The sequence below is a fragment of the Neofelis nebulosa genome, chromosome 1 (genome assembly GCF_028018385.1).
Source record: "Neofelis nebulosa isolate mNeoNeb1 chromosome 1, mNeoNeb1.pri, whole genome shotgun sequence".
In the NCBI taxonomy this organism is placed as follows: Eukaryota; Metazoa; Chordata; class Mammalia; order Carnivora; family Felidae; genus Neofelis; species Neofelis nebulosa.
The window spans coordinates 28,371,061-28,396,412 of NC_080782.1; the positions used below are offsets into that span (position 1 = coordinate 28,371,061).

Here is a 25,352-nt window from a genome sequence, read left to right on the forward strand (position 1 = left end):
AGTAAGATCTGCTCTTACTGATGCACATTATAATCACCTAGACAACTGTAAATAAATACGGATGCCCAGTTCCATCCCCAGAGCCTTGATTCAACGGTTCTGTGGGTGGGGCCTGGGCATCTGTATTTTTTAAAGCTCCCAAGATGACTACCATGAGCAATCGGTGGTGAGGACTCCTGTTTCAGAGGCTTGATTTTTGCTGTACCTGAAGACATTGGAAATTGTTTTCCAGTCAGTAATGGATTTGGAGACAGAGAAAAAGAAAACAATCATTTGGGGATGGGGCAAAACTAACCCATCTTCTTGTTCTGAAGAGGCTCTAATGTCAAGGCTCCCCATTACCTTTCATAAAGACCTCGCGGTCTCAATACTGGCAGTAAACCCAAAGTTCCCAAAACATACAAAGACTTCTTTAAAAACGGAGCTGTAAAAATTGCTGTGTTTTCTTCTCTTTTTTTCAGGTGTGTAACAAAATAAAAATCAATGTCCTTTCAGAAAACAGGAGTTTCAGAGGAGAGGAGTTGGAATAGCCCAAGGGCCCTGGGGCTTAAGGAGTCTTCCCTTCCCAGAGGTGAGAATGGAGGAACTGTAATACGCATAGCAACACCTGCAGGGGAATAGAAACTCCAAGACAGTAGTGGACAGCACTGCAGCTCAGGCTGACTTGTCATCTTTCACCTACTGATCTGTAACACTGATTCATTCATTGAAGAAATAACATTGCCAGGACAGAGTATTCTAACACCAGCTGGAGACTGCACAGACTCACTCTGGGAGCCGAAGCAGATCCGGGGAATTCAGTGGCTGAGAATTCTAATTTCACCACTGTTGCCAGTTAGCCTCAAGGCCCAAGGCAAGGAATTAAATTCTATTTCCCAATCTGTAAAGTTGGAGAGGTGAGGGACGATTACCGGTTACTGTAAAATAACTACTATGGGGCACTAATGGGCATGATACTAAAGCCCTTTGCAACGTTTATGCAAAGTCTGGTGGGTACAATAAACTGTGGATACCAGCTGCCCGACGCTTAGCCAGGATTAACTACGGGGCACTGCAAAAACACACAGAGTAAGGGAATGGGCAGCTGGTGACAGCTTTTAGCCACCCCCAAGTGGGGAGGATCACTGTGAACACCAATTATCTGTGAATCCCAAAGACCACACAGAGATAGATATACGCGTATATAAAATTTCCAGAAAGACCACACATGCTGATTGTCCATTTAATCTCCTTTAAAATATTACCCTTTAAATTTTATTTCCCATGATCATGATATAAAAACCTTGTGTCTTTTGCTCAGTGGTTTTCAACTCTACATCAGAATATTCACTTTAGAATATTCTGGGGAGGGGCACCGGAGTCGCTCAGTGGGTTAAGCATCTGACTCTTGATTTCCACTCAGGTCATGATCTCACAGCTTATGAGTTTGAGCCCCAAGTTTGGCTCTGTGCTCATAGTGTGGAGCCTGCTTGGGCCTTCTCTCTCTCTCTCTCTCTCTCTCTCTCTCTGCCCTTTCCCTGCTCACACACACCTTTTCTCTCTCTCAAAATAAATAAGCTTTTTAAACCACAATATTCTAAGGAGTTAAAAAAAAAAAGTTATACTGATACCCAGTCCCCATTCCATCTGTCTTTAGCCTAGTTTTATGTCCTTCAATGCCCATCTCTTACCTCGTCTTTCTCGGGCACACTACCCTCTGGAATCTCCAAACTCTGTTTCATTCCTATAACACTTGGAGAATGTTATCTGACATTGATCCTGGTGTCTCCTGTTTATGCCCATATTCTCAACAAGTGAACATGTTCCTCCAGGGCAAAGACCTGTTTTGTTCTGTTATTTTCCCTATGGAGTCTGATATAGGCTTCTTGGCTTAGAAGATGCTGAAAAATATGTGTTGCTGTTGATGTAGATACACTAAAATCTGAGTATGCTCAGCTTCTGTCATTTCCCCCTCAGATTTAGGTTTTAAGTGAAAATGAACAGATGTTAACCGTATACCTGAAAGAACATTCCATATAGTGCTTTGCTCAATCTACGGAAAGCAAATTCTTCCCCACAGATGAATGTCTACAGTCCTCAGGTCCTCAGTGATAACCATGGTCCATTTGTTTCTTCATGAGCACTTTATGTGACATTATCTCATGAGCTCTGGACTTCCTACAGGATTGCTGGGGGAAGCAGGGTGAGGGCAATGCACAAACCAGTAGACAAAAATAGGATCCAGGCCTCTGACATCCCAGGCCAGAGGCTTCCTCTAACAACTTCACAATCTGACTGCTTTCCCTCTGGAGTACATGGAATGGCAGGAACAAATCATATCTCTACTTTGCTGACATGATATTCAAGGGTCATTTTAACTAATGGACAAAAGAAACCAAAATGGTCTGTGATATTTTTGGGGAAGTCCTTCTGGAAACTGGGGCTATGTATTGTTCAGGCTGTTTTAAAGCAAAAGGACAGAGAGGGAGAGATACTCATTACCCCAGTGACATGACTTATTTGATGGACTTTGCACACAAACATGAAGGCTGGCTGTCTCCTAATCTGATTTTACCAGGTTCCAGAATGACAAAGACATTGTTTTTGGAAGTGATTTTAAGGTAAATCTAAAGCTATATTCAAAACGACCCTTTGGTCATAGGATATTTGAAAGCTTCTTGAGATTTACCTGATGGGAAAGACAGAAGAAGTCTGGGTCAAGACTAGAGAAAAAATTACGTCAGGAAGAAGGGAGAAAAGTTTCCTATCGTGTATTTGTTAACTTATTAGTCTATAACAATACTATTAAATGAAAATATAAAAAAAATTGAAAGGAAACAGATGAAATTAATTTTAGAAATATAGTTCATCTAAACCAATGCATCCAAAATCTTACCATTCTAACATATAATCAATATAAAAATCAACAAGGTTTTTTTTTTTTGTATTAGGTCTTTGAAATCTAGGGTGTAGGGGCTCTCAGATGGCTCAGTCAGTTAAACCCTGACTCTCGATTTCAGTTCAGGTCATGATCTCATGGTTTGTGAATTCAAGCCCCGCATCAGGCTCTGCACTGATAGCACGGAGCCTGCTTGGGCTTCTGTCTCCCTCTCTCTCTGCCCCTCCCCTGCTCGCTTTCTCTCTCTCTCTCTCTCTCTCTCTCTCGAAAGAAATAAAAATAAACTTAAAGAAATCTAGGGTGTATTTTACGTCTCAGTCAAGCAGACTGCCATCTCAGTTTGGACTAATCACATTTTCAGTACCTCATCGTCACATGTGGCTAGTGCTGCTGTTATTACACGATTGCACTGGTGTGCAACTTTAGACACATCAACTGGAATTTAGGGCATCAGACAGAAATCACTATCTTCGTTTAGCCGCCCAATATACTTTTGATACTTTCCTTCTGTTAGCTCCTTGCTATCTTCTAGAAGAGATGATCTCAAAAGCCACACGCTGTGCTAGCAAAACAGACCATGGGATTTAAAATATCACCTTTGTAACTTTGCACCAGCTGCCTGCCTTCTACGGATCTTGGTTTCTTCCGCTATCAAAGCAAGACAACAATAACTAACTTGACAGACTGTTGGGAAGGTTAAATAACATACGCATTAAGTCCACAGCACAGCCTAGAAGAATGTAATAAGCAGTCAATCAGTAATTTCCCCTATATAAAATCCATATTGATTTCCAAGGGGACATCTAATATTTGAGGCTCTACTGCTTAATTTTTTTAATGTTTATTTATTTTGAGAGAGAGAGAGAGAGAGAGAGAGCACGAGCAAGGGAGGGACAGAGAGAGACACTCAAGCAGGCTCTGCACTGTCAGCACGGAGCTGAACACGGGGCTCCCACAAACCGAGAGATAATGACCTGAGCCAAACCCAAGAGTCAGACACTTAATCGACCCAACCACCCAGGCACCCCTCTACTGCTTCATTTATTCCACTTCCAGATCTTTCCCTGGAGGTTCTTCTGCTAAGGCAGTCCTTTCCCCAGACCTTCATCAGACTGGCTCCCTCTTATACAAGTTCAAGAATGACCTTTTTGTGGAAATCTCCTTGGCTGCCCTATTTCAAGTTGCCTCCAAGCCCTGTTAGCCCCCGCCTCTCCTTACCTTCTTCATAGCATTTCTTAATATCTGAAATCATCTTATTTATGTATTTGTTCACCTGCCTCTTATCTGTCACTGTCTCTAGCACAGAAGCTCCACAAGTGCCAGGACCTTGTCTGTCTTTTTCAGAGCTCAGCAAGTTATTTGTTCAATGAATAAATGCTTAATACAGGGAGGTTACCGTAAAGGATGACCAGGTTCCTTTTTAAAGTAGCAGAGAATGGAGATTCCAGGGCTCTTTTTAAGCTAAAAGAGTCGCTCAGGAAGTTGGTGGCCCAGAGCCAGCCCCGCCTGCTGAGGTTTAGTATTGCCTAACTGGAGTGTCACAGCTGGATCTGGAAAGGGCTGGGAAAATTATTCTTCACAGGCGATTTCATTGTTGCTGCCTGTTAATATGTATCTCATGCAAAGTATATGTTCACACCACTTCAATCACCTAGAAGATTTGGTTATTCCTGCCCTAAATGTTCTAAAGAACTGGGTTGGGACCCAGTTGGCATGATGCAACTTTCTGGTGCCAGGGAGCGTGGCAGCACTAACCTAGTATGAAAAGAGTGAGTGCCATAGTCAGGCAGAACTGGGATCCAAGTCCAGGGATCCCAGGCTTGGATCCCAGCTCTGCCTTTTACCAGCTCTGCAGATCGGGCAAGTAATGTAAATTTTTATAAACCTCGATGTATTTGTAAAGATTTAGATGATAACGCATACCTTGCAATGTTGCTGTGAGAATTAACTGAGGTGATGTAGAAAAGTGCTTCGTTCATCTTAATGGCTCAAGGGACAGCAGATATCAATACTGTCACCTTTGCATGCAAGACTGCTTTGCCACAATATACTGATGGATCTTTGGAAGGGCTACTTGGAGGGGATCCAACTGCCCTTTAAAATTCTGGCATTTCTTTCCCACATTTCTACGTCATCCAGCTTCTTATAACTGAGGGGTAACTGTAACTAAGAGAGAGAGGAAAAGAGAGATACGGAGAGACACCAGAGAGAATAAGTTGAGCTGGCTATCTGAGCCACACTGTGAACGATGACAGTGGAGACATTTCTCTTTACAGAGACAGTTTCTCGCGTATCTGGAGATGGATGCAACCATGAAGCCGCTCGAGTCTCCATGCTGAGGTGTTTGTCACTAAGAGCAGAGAGCTAGACATTTCACGTTCAAGATTATGGGCCAAAAGAGAATTGAGAGGAAGGGTCGAGGATCCATGCCAGTCTGGACACATGTTATTTGCGGGCAACACAGAGTGCTCTGCTTGACGAAGATGAAGCAGGAAAGCCAACTCTGTATTCTAGACTCACCACTCATCCCTGAGAATAATTAGACCAGAAGTGACTTTACTCATTCTTTTGCTGACATAAGCCCTGTAGGAGAGAAAGTAAGCTGTTCTAAAAAAGCATGGAACTATTTAACACTTACTTATAACCTCACATTAATATTCCTAACAGCAGCTTATTACTGACTATGAACCAGCCATTTCCATTTTTCAGTTTCCATTTTCCTAACAACCGTGCAAGAAAGGCAGTATTGCTCCCCATTTCACAAACAGGAAAAGTGAGGCTTAGCGTAGTTCAGTAACTTGTCGGAGTGTGGGAGCCCAGATTTGAAGCCCAGTCTGTGGGGTTCCAAAGCTCCACGTGTCCTCTGCTGTACCTTGCTGGCACTGCCAATGGAAGACCCAGGTCCCACGAGACAGGAGTCCCCAGTACTTTAAAAGAAGGTCCACAGGTCCAAAAGAACACTGTCACTACTCCTACCACGCACTGGAGAGAAAACAGCACTTTGTTTCCTTCAAAACAAAGCTTTGGCTACACTTTCTGGCATCCAGCTAGGTGACCTGAAGAGCTATCTTTGAGACAGACGGTGACCTTTTACAGGTGGCTCTCAAGTGCTGTTTGTAGGACTGAAATCTCTAGGGCTGAGGACCATCACCTTAGGAAAATCATTAAAAGAGTTTGTGAGGAGGGCTCCCCAGGAAGCAGAGGTTGGTGAAGCCTTTGGGAAACAGTGTCCCAGGAGCTTACTTATGACAGAAGCGCTTTCTCCTTCAGCAGCAAGGCTGACTCTGGACTCCAGAGGAAGGCTGTTACTTCCATAGCCAGCCCAGCTGCCAGCAGGGGTTTAGCTGGGTGGTCTTGATACAAAATGTGCTCAAAAGGAAGGAAAGGAATGTTTGCTTGGGGTTCAGGCAGGATCTTCAAGGAGAGTTACAAACCTTGAGGGATTGCTTGCAAAACTTTATGTACAGTACATAAGAACATTTTTTCCCTTGGGGGAGAACTCATAGATAATTCTCCAAAGGACCCATGATTCCCAATTTTTAAGAATCACTAAAATTAAAAATTTCATCTGCTTCTTCCTTACACTATTCAATACATTTACCCCATTTATATATATAAAATATTATAGGATATATAATTGTATATGTTATGATATATTAAAATATATAATATATATCATATAGAATATGCTAATATTCTATATATATATATCATATATAGAATATATATATATTGAATATATATAGAATATATAGAATATATATATATTCTATATATGATATATATATAGAATATTAGCATATTCTATATGATTATATATAAAATGTCATGTATACACACATATAACGTTTAATGGGATATGTATATGGAATGATTAATTTCCCTAAATGTTGCAAAGAAAACAGAGGCCCAGAGAGGACTAGTGCCTTGCCCAAGTTTGCACAGCCAGAGGCGCACTCCACTGACCACGGAGCATGACACTGGGGGCAATCTTTGCCAGTGAACTTGATGAATGAAAACAAACGAATCGCTCCAGATTAAGAATGCTATTTGGAACCGTTTTCAAGCCCAATCATATAAAACCCTAAATGGCTAGTCATTAGGGCACCGTGGGCGGCTTCCCCAGGATGCAGGTAGAGGTCACTACGAGGATGTTTTCCTGCTCCAAGAGCCGGCACTCCCGTCCCGCTGGCCGGCTCCCCAGCACCGCGCCCGGATCCCCAGTTACCTGAACGCGCCCGCCCGCGGGCCCGGCCCGCGGCCGCCTCCCCGGCTGGAAGGCCTCCCACCTGCCTCTGCGCCCACAGCCTTCGCCGGCGAGCCCCGCCTCTCTGGCCGGCGCGAGCCGCGCTGAACTTTCCCCGCCCGCTGCCTGGGAGGCTGCGCCGCCGCCCCGGGGCCCCGCCAGCCCGCGGGCATCACCTCTCCTGCCGGAGCCCCTTCCCGCTATTTTTTCTTTTCAGTTTGATGTAAATAATTTACATTGTGAGAATCCCGGAGTCACGCCGAAACTCACTCTCCAGGGCGCATCCGAAGATGCCTTACAAAGAAGCCGAATGTGTGCAGTTGTAAGGTGAGGGGGCACTTTTAGTTCTTCTCCGAGGGGGCCAGCAATGCTGACTGCGCTCAGAGCCCCGGCTTTCGCACCTGCGGCCGCTGCTGGGCAGCAACTCTGCCGCCTCCGGCTGGGTTCTGGCGCTTTCCGGGCAGCAGTCCGTGCCGCACGCGGGTCTCGAACCCGCAGTCCGAGCGCCGCGCGCGCGCGCGCGCTACCTTTCCAACTCGCCGGCCTCGAACCCGCAGCCCCCGCGTCTGCCGCAGTCTACTCACTTTTGCCTGGGAGCAAAGTCTGCCGTAACAGTCCGTGAGCACTTCCTGCAAAAGGACGTGGAGATCCAATGGGTGCAAAGCTGTTTCACGAACAGCCGGTAGAATCCAGACAGAGGGTGAGAAGGGAGTAAGACGGGAAGGGGGCGGAGGCGGGAGCGGGGGTTGGGGGAAGTCCAGAAGACTGGAGTCTCAGGAGCCCAACCTGGGCGCCTCCGTCCCCAGCCCGGTGGCTCTGTGAGAAGCTCAACTCGGTGCACTTGTTCACTCTTTCTTCATGAGAGGAGGAGTCAGTGTTGCAACATTCTTGTTCCTTGCTGGAGGCAAAACAGTGATTTTCTTCAGCATGCAAAATGTCCGGAGCCTGCCAGTTTTACAAGGTGAGGGAGGTGGGTTGGGGCCCCGGAAGACAGCAAAGACGCGGAGAAGAAATAACCGATGATCCCACATTAGTCTTGCGTGATATGGGCCCCACATCTTCCGCTGGGACTGCACCAGAAAATACACTGACAAAACAATAATAACAAATGTCTCAATACATGGAATGACCTCGAAGATGGTATTTCTCCTGGCAGCCAAGATGTGGAGTGTCTCCGTGTCAAATTTCTTTATTTCTGAGGAACAGCAGCTTGACGATATTCGAGGGGGGGTCTCCAGGGAGTTGAATCTCCCCTTCCGTGAGAAGAAGGAGGGGTCAGAGTGAAAGGGACAAAAGCAAATAAACAGTGACCTAAGGCAGGTTTTGCTTTCTTTTTTGATACCCCCGAAGCCGAAACTTCCAGGGTGCTGTGTTTATTTTCCGCAGAAAAGGTGGTAGGGCCACTCTTTTGTTGTTTTCCACAAATGTAGGATTTATTTTTTTCTAACAGGGTCTTTTTATTTGCTAATAACAAAACCATTCAGGAAGGCCACCTTTTCTCTTGCAAAAAAGTGCCAAAATAAATAGTACCTGCCTGAATCAAATAGTTATCTCTCAATTAGTGAGTTGCTAATGTCTGTTTGGTGCCATTGATTAATCCTGCAGCTGATTGTTTCATAACCCAGAGGGGTACCAGAGAGATATTTTAAACAAAGGCTATTGAGTTTCAAAAATAAAAGTTAATTGGAACACTGGGCTTTCCCCCTTCGGTGCCACTTTTCCTGCCACTCTGGAATAACTGGCAAATGATATTCTCCAGCAGCCACTTGCCAGGTCTCAGGAAGATGTTGAAGACCCCAGGATGCTTTGGTGATTCTTTTGGACTGGAAGTCCAGATGCACCTGCATAGGTACAATCACCTGGTGCTTCCTGTTCCAATAACATGGCCACAGACTCCATCTGGTCTTTGGTGGGAGTCTACGGGGAGATGCACCTTTCAGGCACAGCCTTCACATGCTTTCTGTGATCGTCCAGGTACATTTACGTTCGCTCATGGTGGCCATAAAAGTAGGCAACTCCTATTTATTTCTAAAACCACTGGGTGACATAGGATCTTCAATGACAAAATATTTCTATAGAACTTTTGCAAGGCAAAGGATCACTTAGTTTTCTTAGAGCTGTTCTAGTCAGACCATTTTAACAGCTGGTGAAAGAACAGTGCTCTGGGTAACTCCAGACTGTAAGTTCTCAGAAGGTAAGGGACCTTGCTTTTCCTCCTTGTGGTTTCCAGTTAGGGACAGGCAGCTCAGCTCACCCGTGCACACGGCTTCCAGCAGGTGACAGATTGCTTGTTGAGTGACTAATGCACAGCCCACTGGGAGAGAAGGGCAAGACTGGCTTTCTGCTCGGTTGTGCAACACACAATGTCCCTAACCACTGGCATTCACCGTCAGTGAATTTACTTTACTCAGATGATGAAGGAAGTTGGCTGCGAGCCACAATCTCTTTACTTTCTGCACCACAATTGTTTTACCACCATTGCGTCCTCCTCTCCACACTAACGTGCTCTGGTCCCTTTTGGTCTGCTCCCTTCCAGCTCGTCTCTGTCTCATCTCTGTCTCAGTGGATGTATTCCTCCTTTCCTTCAAGCCACTCTTCCAGCTGAGTCCTGGAGCCCATCCCTGCCCACTGCCTCCAAGACCTTGCTCCTTTGCTGAATACCTTTGGCGTGGGTTTGAGTCCTTACTATTGATTTGGCTTTCCTAAGCTTTGGTTGCCTCCCCGTAAATAGGATGCAGTAATATATGCCTCAAAAATAATAATAATAGTGGTTATTAATCACCAGTAAAAGGAATAATAATGGTGATAGCATATGTAAAATGCCTGACAAATAACAAAGTCTAGAATCATTAACTCTTTTATTTTTCCGTTTCCCCTTTTTTCTACCTTCCTCAAATATTTAATCTTTTCTGCTCCATAGGCTTCTTCATCCTAGCCCATAATATCTTCAGGTCTCCCTTGACGCTGGCAACCCTTTTGGTACTTTACCAAGTTCTAATAACTTTTATTTACAAGTCACTCCTTTCTGCATCTGTCCGACGTTATGAAAGAACGAACTACACTTCTCAGCTTCCCTGACTCATGCTTTCTATGCATTCAGTCGTGGTTCCCAACCTTGGCTGCACACCGCAATCGTATGAGTGTTTCAAAGCTACTGTGTCTGGTGTCACTTGAGGAGCTTCTACTTCAAGATGTTTAGGTCCTGATTTCTCTGTTTTTCCAGAGATGCACAGGCAGGGTAAAAAAACGGCTGCCTAATCCCCGTTTGCATCCAGGCTCCCACCATGCTTCTCCTTATCTGCTGGTCCCTGGCCTGCCTTCACCCTTCTGCATCCCTCCTTTCTCCACTAGAAGCTGTCGTTCCTTGGTTCTCGCCCCGTGCCCTCCCCCCAGACCCTTTCTGTCCCTAACTTCATTGTGTTGCTTTTTGCCACGCCTCTCCTTTCTCCTCCTTCCTGGATGGGAACGGTTTTGCCTTTGGTTCTTCATCTTTCTTCTTTCAGGGCTATATTCCATTCTCAAAAGGAAAAAAAAAAAGGAAGAAAGGAGGAGGGGGAGGAGGGGGAGGAAGAAGAAGAAGAAGAAAGAAGAGGAAAGAAAAAGAAAAATGCTAAAAATACCAAAAGAGTAAAAAAAATCACTCACATCATAGCACTGTTAAAAAAAAATCCGTGTCAGGGTGCCGGGTGGCTCAGTCGGTTGAGCGTCCAACTTCGGCTCAGGTCATGATCTCGGGATTTGGGAGTTCAAGCCCCGTGTCAAGCTCTGTTCTGACAGCTCGGAGCCTGGAGCCTGCTTCAGATTCTGTGTCTCCCTCTCTGTCTGCCCCTCCCCTGCTCATACTTTCTCTCTCCCTCTTTCAAAAATAAACACAATTTTTTAAAAACTCTATGTATTTGTAAAGTCAAATACAACCTTCCCAAATCACACACCCTCCTAGGACCTCTTTCATCTGATCTCATCTTTGGAGGTGACCACCATTAACAGACTAGGGCATATCTATCCTTTTCCTACATGTATATATTCATGTCTCTATATGCACATGCAAATATTTTTAAAACTAAAAATATAATAGTTCCTGTGACTTGTCTTTAAGCTCAGTGCAATTATTTATTTTAGGTTACTAGCTACAGATTTAACTCATTCTTTTTTTTTATATTATTTTTTTATTTTAGAGAGAGAGAGAACATGAGCAGGGGAGGGGGCAGAAGAAGAGAGAGAATCCCAAGCAGTCTCCACACTCAGTGCAAAGCCTAACACAGAGCTCAATCCCCTGACGTTGGGACCATGAGTTGAGCCAAAATCAAGAGTCAGACGCTCAACCGACTGAGCCACCCAGGTGCCCCAAGGTAACTCATTTTTTTTTTAATGGCTGTCTGGACTGTAATTTATTCTACTATTCTTCCATTGTTAGACCTTTGGTAAATTCAACATTTCATCGTCAGAATTCCTGCCATGATTATCTTTGCATGTACCTTAGGATAAATATTTAGAAGTGGCATTGTTGGGTCAAAGGGAATGGGAACTACACTTTTGATAGATCACTGCCAAGTTGCTCTCCACAAATGTTATGGAAAAAAAGTCCTAGAAGTGAGATTACTGAGTCATAGGGTAGGTAATTATTCCCCAAGTATTTAACAATACACGCCCCCACTAACATACACTCCTACCAAGGATGTTTTCTCACATTCTTGCCACCATTGAACTTTTGTCAATCTAATTTTTGCCAGTCTGGTAAGCAAACATGGTGTCTTATTGTTCTTGTTCACAGTCTCTTGACTTCTTGGGAGGTTGAGTCCATGTGTTCATTATTATTTGAATTATTTCTCTTCATGCTGTGGCTGTTCAATCATATGCCTATGTTTCTTCTGGTATGTTTGTATTTTTAAAAATTAATCTTTGAGGTCTCTGTTACTATTATACATGTTAACACCTTGTGAAATATACTGTAAACATTTCTCTGTGCCTGTCCTGTTTCCCTTAGTTTTGTTTATGGACAATTTCACTGCATGTAAGGTTAGAGTTTCAACTAGTCAAATCTGTCAGTTATATTCTATTAAGGCCCTACGTTTTCGGTTTTGCTTTTTTGCTTCTCATACTGTTAGTTTAAAAAAAATAGATCTTTATCTTGGGAATTGTTTTTAAATATTATAGATATTAAATTTATTATATCTTATATTTGTAAATAGTATAAATATAAATATTGCTATTTGCTAAATGTAATATATAATTAATATTCAATTATAATATACTTACATTATAATATAATTAGGTAAGATATTAATATATTAATATATCAATATATTAAATATAATATGCAAATTATATATAATTTAACTATAATTACATATTTTTATTTATAAATGTTAGATTAATTTTCTTCTGAATGCATAGTGAATTATCCCATTCCCCTTTATGGAAAAATCCCTGATTTCTTCACTGATTTCTAGTATAAATATCACACATTACATTTACATATGTATTCATATTTATTCTGGGCACTATTCTGTTTTGTTTGACATGCCTATTTGCAAGCCAATAATGCACAATTTTGATAATTGTATTGTAAAAATAGCATATTGTAATGCCAATTAATGCAAATACTTTATCAAAGTCTTTTAAAATTTTCTTGATAAATGTCATATATTTTTTTCATAAAATTTTAGAATCAATTTGTTCAAATTAAAAAAAATTTCCTGGGCATTATAATTCACTTATTTATTAATTTGAAAAAGGTTTATGTCCTTGAAACATTAGTTCTTCCACCCAGAAACTATGTCTCTGTTTATTTAGGTCTTTTAAATTTCCTCAATTTTTTCTTTAATCTTATAATGTAATTTTACTTTTATTGCACAATAATAATAATTACTTAATCATACCATATTATGAACATTTAAGTTGTTCCCCAGTTCTTTTTAAGTTTATTTATTTGTTTTGGGAGGGGAGGGACAGAGAGAGAGAGACAGAGAGAGAGAGACAGAGAGAGAGAGAGAGAATCCCAAGCAGCGACAGTGAAGAGCCCAGTGAAGGGGCTGAAATTCATGATCACGACCAGAACTGAAGTCGAACACTTAACTAACTGAGCCACCCAGGCACTGCCAAATTTTTACTGTTATAAATAATACTATAATGAACATATTTGTGGAAAAAAATTTGCCTTTGAGGGATTTATTTTCTTATTTCTTAGCCTAAGTGAGACATAATTAAGTCAAAGGTCATGTACATTTTTATGGTCCTTGAGATATAAACCCTTATCTTTTCTGATGACTTCAACTGTTAATGTTCCCTTTGTCTCACATTCTACATCCAATCAGGCACAAATATTTTTTTTAATTTTTTAAAATGTTTATTCATTTTTGAGAGAGAGAGAGAGAGAGAGAGAGAGAGAGCAGGAGTGGGGGAGGAGCAGAGAGAGAGGGAGACACAAAATCCAAAGCAAGCTTCAGGTGCTGAGCCCAATGCAGGGCTCAGCCTCATGAACTGTGAGATCATGACCTGAACCGAAGTCGGATGCTTAACCCACTGAGCCACCCAGGCGCCCCACAAACATCTTCTTTATCCCGTTTCACTGTTAATGCTTCAATTCATGCCTTCATCATTTTTTACTTCTCCCCCTTCAGTAGCCCCCCGCTGGGCTGGATGGTCTCACTCTCACCAGCCTTGCTTGTGTAAAATTCAAATGCTTCCATGATGAATCTGATTATATCACTCCCTGAATTAAAGTTCTTAATGGTGCCTACTTCCCACAGAATAAAATTAAAATATCTTTGCTCCTGCTGATCTTACTGGTTTTGGAGTAGTAGCTCAATAAATATTTATAGTGTTTGAATCCCATCTTTCCTTCTTGGAATTTTATTTCTCCCAGTCTTCACCTACTCCAAATTTTAGACATTCCTGATCTTCATATTCAAAATCAGCTTCTTCTAAAAGCTTTCCCTGATGGCTTCAACTCTGAAGGCACTCTGCTAGCCTCTATCAAATGGGTTTATAATACACTCTTCTGTTCTATCTCCAAGGAACATTGTGAGGCTGATATGACCTAACGTGTGAGTGCACTTGGTAAATTATAAACCATGTGTAAATATAAAGCATTACTATTATTAGACAATGTTTCCTTCCTTCCAAGGAAACCCTCATTAGTGAATAAACTGTTAGGTTAAGTACAGTGAGCCTGTATGAACATGGGAAGTGGGAATATTTTTCTCCATGTGGACATGCAGTAGGAAGAGAGCTGGCCTGTTGACTGATAAGGATCCATGTGTCCTAAACTCGAAGAGGGAAACTGAGCACGCTGAATAAAATACAGTGGTCATCAGTCTGCACTAGCCACGTGGGTTTCTTTAGGCCAGTGTATGTGCCTCTAGATACTCAAAGTGTGGTCCTTAGACCAGCTGCATTGGTATTACCTGGGAGCTTGTTAGAGCTTATTACCTTCCAAGTCTGTCTTTGTATTTTGACAAGATCTGCTGCTTCAGTGTTCGACTTGATAAAGCACAAGTGAGAGTAAAACAAGTATTCCTCCTGAAATGCCCAATTTGTATACAGAGGTAAAATGACTTTGACCTATGTGCTTTCTTCTTTTCTATCTTGTATGTGTTTTGGGGGAGGGATGGGGGGAACACACTGTTAGGTAAGTTCCCAATTAAGTTTCTGATATATGGCAATATTTGTTTCTTATTTTATTTTATTTTATTTTATTTTATTTTATTTTATTAACTGTAGTAAGAACACTTAACATGACATCTACCCTCCTAACAAAATTTTAAGTGTACTATACAATATTGTTAGCTCTAGACCCAATGTTGTACAGCAGATCTCCTAGAATTATTCCTGTTGCATAACTGAAACTTTATACCCGTTGAAGAATGAGTTCCCATTGTCTCCTCCATCCAGCCCCTGGAAACTACCATTTTACTATCTGCTTCTATGAATTTGACTATTTATTTTTAATTAATTAATTAGAGAGAGAGACTGAGAGAGAGAGAATGCATTCGAGCAGGGGAGAGGGGCAGAGAGAGAGAGAGAGAGAGAGAGAGAGAGAGAGAGAGAGAATCACAAGCGGATTCCACACTTAGCACGGAGCCTGACACAGGGCTTGATCCCACAACCCTGGGATCGTGACCTGAGCTGAAATCAAGAGTCAGATGCTCAATGACTGACCCAGGCGTCTGAGTTTGACTATTTTATTTTATTTTTATTAAATTTTTTTTCAACGTTTTTTATTTATTTTTGGGACAGAGAGAGACAGAGCATGAACGGGGGAGGGGCAGAGAGAGAGGGAGACACAGAATCGGAAACAGGCTCCAGGCTCTGAGCCATCAGCCCAGAGCCTGACGCGGGGCTCGAACTCACGGACCGCGAGATCGTGACCTGGCTGAAGTCGGATGCTTAACCGACTGCGCCACGCAGGCGCCCCTGAGTTTGACTATTTTAGATACCTATTATAAGTGACTGGTTTATGTCACTTAGCATCACAGCCTCCAGGTTCAGCCATGTTCTCTCATATACAGGATTTTCATTTTTACAGGCTGAATAACATCCCACTGTATGTACATACTATGTTTTCTTTGTCCGTTTATCTGTCCTTGGATACTTAGGTTGTTTCCATATCTTGGCTACTGTGACTAATGCTGCAGTGAACATGAGAGTTCAAATATCTCTTTTAAGATCCTGATAACGGGCCTTCTGGGTGGCTCCGTCGGTTAAGTGGCCAACTTCAGCTCAGGTCATGATCTCATAGTTCGTGGATTCGTGCCCCGTGTTGGGCTCTGTGCTGACAGCTCGGGAGCCTGGAGCCTGCTTTGGATTCTGTGTCTCCCTCTTTCTCTGCCCCCCACCTCCATTTGTGTTCTCACTTTCTCTATCTCAAAAATAAATAAATAAACATGAAAAAAAAAGATCCTGATACCAATTTTGGGGACATATACCCAAAGTGGGATTGCTGGATCATATGTTAGTCCTATTTTCAATTTTTTGAGGAATCTCCATACTATTTTCCATAGCAACTACACTATTTTACCTTCCTACCAATAGCACACAGGGTTTTCTTGTGTAGTTTCTTATGATCCTTTTTACTTCTCTGGTGTCAGGTATAATATTTCCTTTTTCATTTATGATATTATTTATTTGACTCTCCTCTCTCTTTTTTTTTCTTAGTCTAGCTAAAGTTTCATCTGTTTTGTTATTTTTTTTAAGAGCAACTGAATTTTGTTGATTTTGTCTATTTGTTTTTCTTCTGTTCTCTATTTCATTGATTTCTTCTCTAATTTCTATTATTTACTCCTTCTGCTAACTTTGGGCTTTGTTTTTTCTTCTTTTTCTAGTTCCTTGGGGTTTAAGGTTGGGTTTTGTTTTTCAGTCTTTTTTTGTTTGTAATGTAGGCGATGATCGCTATAAACTTTGCTGCTAGTTCTTATTCTGCTGCGTCCTATAGTTTTTGTATGCTGCACTTTCATTTTCAATTGTCTCAAGTAATTTTCTGGTTTTCATTTTGATGTCTTCTTTGGCCCAATGGTTGTTCAAGAGTGTGTTATTTAATTTCCATTTTCATTTGTGAATTTTCTAGTTTTCCTTCTGTTATTGATTTCTAGTTTCCTTCTGTTGTGTTTTGGAAAAGATACTTGATGCCATTTCAATATTCTTAACATTGAAACTAAAACTAGTTTTGTGACCTAACATGGGCTCTTTCTTGGGAAATGTTCCACGTGTGCTTGAAGAGAATGTGTATTTTACTGCTGTTGAGTGGAATGTTCTGTGTATTTCTGTTAGGTTTATTTGGTCTGTAGTGTTGTCTAATCCTCTGTTCCCTTATTGCTCTTCTGCCTGGATATCCTATCCATTACTGAAAGTGGGTTATTGATGTCTTTTACTATTATTATGTTATTGTCTATTTCTCCCTTCAGATCTGTCAATGTTTGCTTTATATACTTAGGTGCTCTATTGTCAAGTGCATATATAATTTTGTTATATCTTCTTGATGAATTGATCCTTTTGTCATTACATAATGTCCTTCTCTGTGTTTAGTGACAGTTTTTTACTTAAAGTTTGTTTTGTCTGATGTAAGTATGGCCATGTCTGTGGGTTTTGTTTTGTTTTGTTTTGTTTTTACCATTTGTGTGGAATATCTTCACCTCTTCACTTTTAGCCTATTTGCCCTTAAATCTAAAACGAGTCTATTATAGATAGCATATAGTAGGTTCTTTTTAAAAATTAATTCAGCCATTCTTTTGACTGGGGAGTTTAATCCATTTATGTTGAAGGAATTATTGATATGAAAGGATTTACTAGTGACATTATGCTAATTGTTTTTTGTCTGTCTTGTAGTTCTTTTGTTCCTCATTTCCTCTCACTTTCTTCCTTTTGTATTGTGTTGATTTTTTTTTTTAGTAATATGCTTTAATTTGTTTTTATTTGTTTATTTTTTATGGGTATTTTCTTTTTTGGTAACCATGAAGCTTATATAAGACATTTTATACTTATGAGTTAATTTTGAGCTAATAACAACATTATTTCTATAGTATATAAAAATTCTACACTTTGACCTCTCCCCCATATGCTATCAATGTGACAACTTACATCTTTTTATATTGGGTTTCATGATCAAATATCTGTAGGTATATAATTATAGTTATTCATGATACTACCTCTAAACTTTTATATTAAAATAAAAAATGATTTACATGCCACTGTTACAGTATTACAGGATTGTGTATTTACCTTATCTTTACTTTTACCAGTGAGTTTTATACTTTCATATGCTTTCTTATTGTTGTTTTGTGCCCTTTCATTTAAACTTGAGGAACTCACTTTAACACTGTGCAAATTGGTAACCCTTTGATTTAATTTAATTAATTTAATTTAGTTTAATTATTGAGGTGAACATAAAATTAACTATCTTAGTGTACAATACAGTGGCATTTATTTTATTCACAATGTTTGTGCTGTACAGCCATCACCTGTATCTAGGTGATTCCAAAACCTTTTTATCACCCCCAAAGAAGAGCCCATATACCCCCACTGAGCAGTCATTCCTTGTCCTTCTCCTCCCAGTCCTTGACAACCAATCTGCTTTCTGTTTCTATGTATGTACTTATTCTGGTTATTTCATATTAATGGAATTATACAGTATGTAACTTTTTGTGTCTGGCTTCTTTCACATAGCACATTCTTTTTTTTTTTTTTAGGTTTATCCATGTCATAGTGTGTATTAATAGCTCCTTCCTTTTTTGTGGCTAAATAATACTCTATGTTAAAGATATACATACATTTTATTTATCTGTTCATTCGTTGATGGCCATTTGGGTGGTGGTCAACTTTTGGCTATTGTGAATAAATTGCTTCGACTTTTGCCTTTACTTTCCTCATCTGTGAAGTAGGGATAATAATTCATTGCTCAGGGTCATTGGGAAGACTGGAACTAATACAGATCATATGTCTGGCTCACTAAATAAAAGCTATCAGAATCATTTTTGTGTATGTGAGACTAGAGAGAAAGAGCTCTTAAAACACAGGCCTTCGGTTGGGTTTGCAGATAAGATGAACATTCTTACTTTTTTTAGACACTGAGGATTTATCAGTTCCTCTCATCTTGCCCCATCTTCCTGTCCATCTTTGGGTGACAAACCTCATTTTCAGGTCTCCTTACTGTTGAGATTATTCATCTTTTTGTTACTATCTTTACCTATGTGCTTTCTTTTTTTACTCCTAGTTTCATTCATTCATTTTTTTTAATGTTATTTATTTTTGACAGAGAGAGAGAGAGAAGAGTGCCAGCAAGCAGAGGAGGGGCAGAGAGAGGGAGACCGAGAATCTGAGGCGGGATCTGTGCTGATAGCAGAGAACCCGATGTGGGGGAGCTCAAACTCACCAACTCTGAGATCATGACCTGAGCTGAAGTCAGAGGCTTAACTGACTGAGCCACCCAGGCGCCCATGTTCATTCATTTTTTCATTCATTCATTAATTCATCCATCCATCGACCATTACCAGTTTCAGTTTTATATGCTGGATTATAGCAGGAAAAAAATTAGACTTAGTCTGAGATGTTTTCCCTGGCATTATAGTCTGGAGCTTGGGGGAGAAGAGACTAAAAACAAACAAATAAACCACATGTTAAGTAGTGGTATATATTAAGAGGTAAAACAGAGAAGTGAGATAGGGAGAGTTTGAATTTAGTCAGAGAGTCAAGATGAGCCCCTTCGAAAACACACTTTGAGCAGAGTTCTGAACGAGGACTATGCAGTGCCTTTCTGAAGTTAAGTTTCCTCTTGGGAGGGAAGAGGGAAACCACTGAGGCCTTGAGTAGCATGACCTGAGCTGACTTTCATGCTAAATAGATAGTCCTGCTGCTGCCATAGGATAATACTATTGATAATTGTTATTTCTGTGTTCTTCCTTGGTTTCTTTCTCTGAGATTTTGCTTCACGTGTCCTTCCTAAGCGTTCACTTTCTTGATGAAATCTTTCAGAGTCAGCTTTATAAGCTGAGCCCACCCCTTTCTCCTTACTCCACCTCTCAGCTCTTTGCGGAAGAAGGAAAATAAAACACAAAGGAAGCTTTCAGCAGTGAATTTTCACCATCTCAACAGCCTCAGGTGACAAGGATCTGTGGCTGGAGGCCACTGTTTCCTTCCTAGTTTGAAGTGAAAACTTCCCTGATCTTCATCTTCACTGAGGCCCAAGGTGTGGGAATTAGGGAGAATCTTAGAAGTCTTTTCTAGAGGAAGACTACCTTTTTGTCTTTGCCAATGTGCATTTTTCTGACTAAATTTAGAAATAGGGAAGGTTATTTTTGGTAAGAGAAGTGAAAACTCAAAGGATTTCCCCAGTTCTTCTGGGGATTGGGGTTTGGGAATTCTATATCCAGTTCTCCCTCCCTCAACCCCCCCTACTTTCTCCCCAGGGCATTCTATCCACACTCAGGGTAATGTGACATGGTGAAAAGAGCATTGGACTGGGAACCAGAAGGCCTGAGTCTTAGTCTGGACTCTTCCTCACTAACCCTGGGTTTGTTAGTGGATAGGTATGTTAAAATAAAAAACAAATAGATACTTGCCTTGAAAATTCCTTGAGCAGACAAAACCAGTTAAGTCATACAAACAAAACTGAATTTAGCTTTTATTTGACCTGGGTCACTCTTTGCTTGTGTCTCTAAAAATCATAAGTAAATTTAAACTGTTTCTCAAGGTTGATATGAGATAACCATTGATCAATTCCTCATTCTTTAAGAAAATTCTAGTATTATAACCAATCACTGCGAGTAATAAAATCACTGCTTTCTCATGATATAAGCTGCTTTATAACAATATACCCTTGAGCCTCCTCCCATGTTTTGGTTTGAGTGTTCCTGGTTTGCAAATTTTCTTTTTGGTATGTGCACAATTAACAGTGGTTCATTGGTTTTACTTCTGTTATTTCTGAACTTTTGACAGGTGGTAGAACAGAATGATAGTGAATAATATAAGCTCTGGAGGCAAACTAGCAAGTTTGAGTGTCTGGGTCCACTTCTCATTGATTATGTGTAATTAGGCAAATTATTTAACTTCTTTGTTTCATATTGTCCCCATCTACAAAATAGGAATAGTAATTGTACCTACCTCATAGGACTGCTTGAGTATTAAAGAAGATAATTGAAGTAAAAACACTTAGAGGAACATTAGGTGTGCAGTAACATTTATGATTAGCATAATTTTTGACAAGTCAATCATCTAAGTTGTGTTCAAGTGCTTGTAACCATATGTGGAATGTACTATAGATCTGATGATGCTTGGTGGAGGAAAAACGAGGCAAGTGGGTTGGTTTTATTCAGTCATATAAAGGATTGTCACATGAAAGAGATACTTCTTCTGAGTTGCTTAGAAAGTTCTTTGGAATTTAATTCAAAGTAATGGAGAACTTTTAATATAATCAATGGGGCCTGAGAATTGGAATGATCACTTTGCAAAGCAGTGAGGAGTCCATCGCCGAAAGAGTTTAAGCAAAGATGAGTCCTCTGTTTGGATTAGCATAGAAGGAATTCCCTTCTCTAAAATGTGAGCATAAAAAAGTAGTTCTTTCTTCCCATAACAACCCAAAAATTATTTCTCAACCCCCTTTATTCTCTCACTGTTCTTTTGACCCTTCCTCCTCCTTAAGAGAATGGATGAGTGTTTACCAAACAGGTATGATGGTGTCAGTGGCAGTCAAGGCTGATAGGCCCATTTTTTTAGATGAGAACATTAATGCCAAAGGACAATTGTATCACTCATAAGCCGCCAATTAAAAGGATTAGAAAATGTGAAAGCTCCCAGGGCACCCCTGAAGCCTGGCAATAAGATGTAATTAATAATAGGAAGCCATGCAAGTCAATATAAAAAGCTTACTTTAGTTTTTCTTTTTAGAAAGCCTACTAAAAAAACAAACAAACCATACATGAGTGTTGGTAGAAGTTTTAAAATGTCCACACACAACCTCTGACACCTCTTTCAGCTTCTTTTCCTGCTATTACCACATTTTCCTGACTTTAAATAACATGGTATACTTTTGAATCAGGTTTCCTGATGTTATAACCCTCAATTGGTAATATATGGTCGAAAAACAAAATGGTGAAGTTAAAAGTGTCTTCTTAAAGGTGCCTCTTCTGTCTGTGACCTCTCCCATGAATCTCCTGTCTTTTCCTGCTGTCATTCCTCTGGTTGTCTTAGTCAGTTAGGGCAGCTGTAAAAGAATGTCATAGACTGGGTGGCTTAAACAGCGATTTATTTCTCCTGGTTCTGGACGCCTGAGACAGGGCATCAACATGGTCGGGTTCTGGTGAGAGCTCTCCTCCTTGTTCATAGATGGCTGCCTTCTTGCTGTATCCCTACATGGCAGAAAGAGTGCTGGCTCCCTTCATCTCATTATAAGGGCACTAATCTCATCATTGAATACACTCTGATGACCTCATTTTAACCTACTTACCTCCCAAAGGCCCACCTCCAGATACCATCACATTGGAAGTTAAGGCTTCGACATATGTATTTGGGGTGATACAGACATTTAGCTTATTGCACCGGTCTACTTACTCTTGCTTTAGGGCCTTTACACTTGCTGTCCCCCTTGTCTGAAACATTCTCTCTTTTCCATATCCACATATCTTTCTCCCTTACCGCCTTTAGGCTTTTCTTCAAATATCACTTATTTCTTATCAGTGAGGCCTTCCCAGATTACCCCATTTAAAATTACCCTCTATCACCCCCTAACCTCTTTTCTTATTTATTTCTTATAATAGCACGCATCATCTTCTTTCACAGTTTGAGTTACCCCTGAAGTAGACTTTGTGCCAAGAATTCAAGTAGAAGTGGTTTCTTGGGATATGCTCCAGTTACCCCACTCAAGTGGAGAAGAAGCTGGGGTACTTTTATACTGACTTCCATTAGTCATTGGCTGTAGGCTTCTTGGGAATGGGGTGTTAATTTCTGCTTCTACCCAAGGTACACAAATAAGCCTTCTGTGGCTTTGGAAAAAGTCTCAAAGCGAAACATGCAGATCTTGGCTCCTGGAATAAGAACAAGCACACCAAAATAATGATATGATATGATACGATATTCCAGGTTCTGGGTGGGGCATCAATAACATCTGCTACCCCATCTGGCATACCTTATAGTTTATGGAGATATATCATACATGTCACATATTACATATATATACAATCCCACTCCTAGGTCGTGAGCTCTATAAGGGCAAGAATTTTTGTCTATTTAATTCTCTGCTGAACTTAGAACAATACCTGGCAACCTGGCACATGTTGGTGTTGCATAAATATTTGTTGAATGAATTAATGATCTAGATCAGAGATTTTAAGCTATGGGTTGTAACCCACTTAGCATGTCATGAAATTAATTTAATGAGTCACCACCAGCAATAAAGACAGAGAAAAGAAGAAGTATTGCAGGTAGTAAGGGTAAATACTGTTTCATAAAATGTTGCACTTCAGTTATTTAATGTACATATTATAATTATTAAATTTAAATATATAAATTAAATTTATATTGGGTCCTATAATAAAATGTACTTTTCACTCTGGGTTGTCATTTTGACAATCACTGATCAATTTCTCACTTTGGCATTGGAATGATACAGAGACGATTAGCATGACTCTTGCACAAGGATCACATGCAAATTCATGAGGGGCTTCCTACTTTTAGAATGCATTTGAATTTAAATGACTGTCAGCTTAAAATAGACTTCCATACGTATAGGTCAATATATATGAACCTCATAATAACCACAAACCAAAAATCTATAATGAAGACACAAAAAATAAAGACAAAGGAACTTATACATAACACTAAAGAAAACCATCAAACCACAAGGGAAGGAACTGAGAGAAGAAGGAAGGAACAAAGAACCACAAAAACAACCAAAAAACGATGAACACAATGACAATAAATGTATACCTATAGATAATTCTTTTAAATCTAAATGAACTAAATGCTGCAATCAAAAGGCATAGGATGGCTGAGTGGATTAAAAAAACTCAGGCCCTTCTCTATGCTGCCTATAACAGACTCACTTCAGATCTAGGGACACACATAGACTGAAAGTGAAGGGCGAAAAGAATATCCCATACAAATGGAAACAAAAATTAACCTGAAGTAGCAATATTCATATTAAATAATATCAGACTTTAAAACAAAGACTGTAACAAGACAAAGAAGATATATTACATAATGATAAAGGAGTCAATCCAAGAGGAGGATATAACATTCATATAAATTTATACATTCAAATTAGGAAATATAGCATTTGTACATATTTATACTCCCAAACTAAGAGCACTGAAATATATAAAGCAGATATTAACAGACATAAAGGGAGAAGTTGGCTGTAATACAATAATATTGGGGAACTTAAATACTATACTTACATCAATGGATAGATTATTCAGATGGAAAATTAATAAGGAAACATTGGCTTTAAATGATGCATTAAACTATATGAACTTAATGTATGCAGAAGACTTCATCCAAAAACTGCAAAACACATGTTCTTTTCATGTGCACATGAAATATTCTCCAGGACAGATCACACATTAGACCACAGAACAAGTCTCAATAAACACACGAGGACTGAAATCATATCAAGCATTTTCTCTGGCCACAGTGGTATGAAACTAGAAATCAATTACAAGATGAAAACTAGAAAAAACCCAAACATGTGGAACCTAAACAACATGCCTCTGAACAAACAATGGGTCAATGAAGAAATCAAAGAACAAAACAAAAAATACCTTGAAACAAATGAAAATGGAAGCACAATTTTCCAAAACCTATGGGATACAGCAAAAACACTTTTAAGAGCAAAGGTCATAGTGATATAGGCCCACGTCAAGAAACATGAAAAATCTCAAATAATATAACTTTACACCTAAAAGAATTAAACAAAAACAAAAACAAAGAAACAAGACCCAAAGTTAGTAGAAGGAAGAAAATAATAAAGATCATAGCAGAAATAAATGAAATAGAGGCTAAAAAATTTTAAAAAATCAATGCAACTAAAAACAGTCCTTTGAAAAGATAAAAAGAAAATGATGAACCTTTAGCCAGCCTTATCAAGAAAAGAAAGCAAAAGGTCCCAAATAAATAAAATAAAAAATGAAAGAGAAGTTACAACAGATACTTCAGAAAAAAAAATCACAAGAGATTACTATGAACAATTATATACCAACAAATCGCAAAGCCTAGAAGAAATGGATAAATTCCTAGAGACACACAACTTTCCAAGACTGAATTACAAAGAAACAGGAAATCTGAAAACACTGATTACAAGCAATGAAATTGAAATATCAATTTAAAAACTTCTCGAAAACTAAAAGTCCAGGACCAGATAGTATTATAGATGAATTCACCAAACATTTAAAGTGGTTAGTACCTGTGCTTCTCGAATTATTTCAAAATATTGAAGAGGAAGGAGCACTTCTAAACTCATTTCATGAGACTAGTTTTATCCTGATATCAAAACCAGACAAAGACACAACAACAAAAAAGAAAATTACAGGCCACTATCCCTAATGAATATAGATGCAAAAATCCTCAACAAAATATTAGTAATTCAACAATAAGTTAAAAGGATCACACACTACAAGTACGTGGGATTTATTGCAGCAATTCAAGAGTGATTCAATATCTGTAACTTAATCAACATGACATACCACATCAACAAAATAAAGAATAAAAATCACATGATTATCCTAATAGATGCAGAAAAAGCAT

General features: G+C 39.8%; 1 protein-coding gene and 1 non-coding gene across 2 annotated transcripts in view; one reads left to right on the top strand and one right to left on the bottom strand.

Moving 5' to 3' along the window:
• The window catches only part of PRLR (prolactin receptor), a 165,108-nt gene extending 156,766 nt beyond the window's left edge, over positions 1-8,342 (bottom strand). The window contains exon 1 of the mRNA XM_058717024.1: positions 7,709-8,342. The gene's annotated coding sequence lies outside the window, so the exon portion shown is untranslated. The remainder of the gene's footprint in view (positions 1-7,708) is intronic.
• Positions 8,343-23,175: 14,833 nt separating this feature from the next.
• Positions 23,176-23,283, top strand: LOC131489653 (U6 spliceosomal RNA). The gene has a single exon (XR_009250670.1). It is a non-coding gene; the product is annotated as a U6 spliceosomal RNA (small nuclear RNA).
• Positions 23,284-25,352: the final 2,069 nt, after the last annotated feature.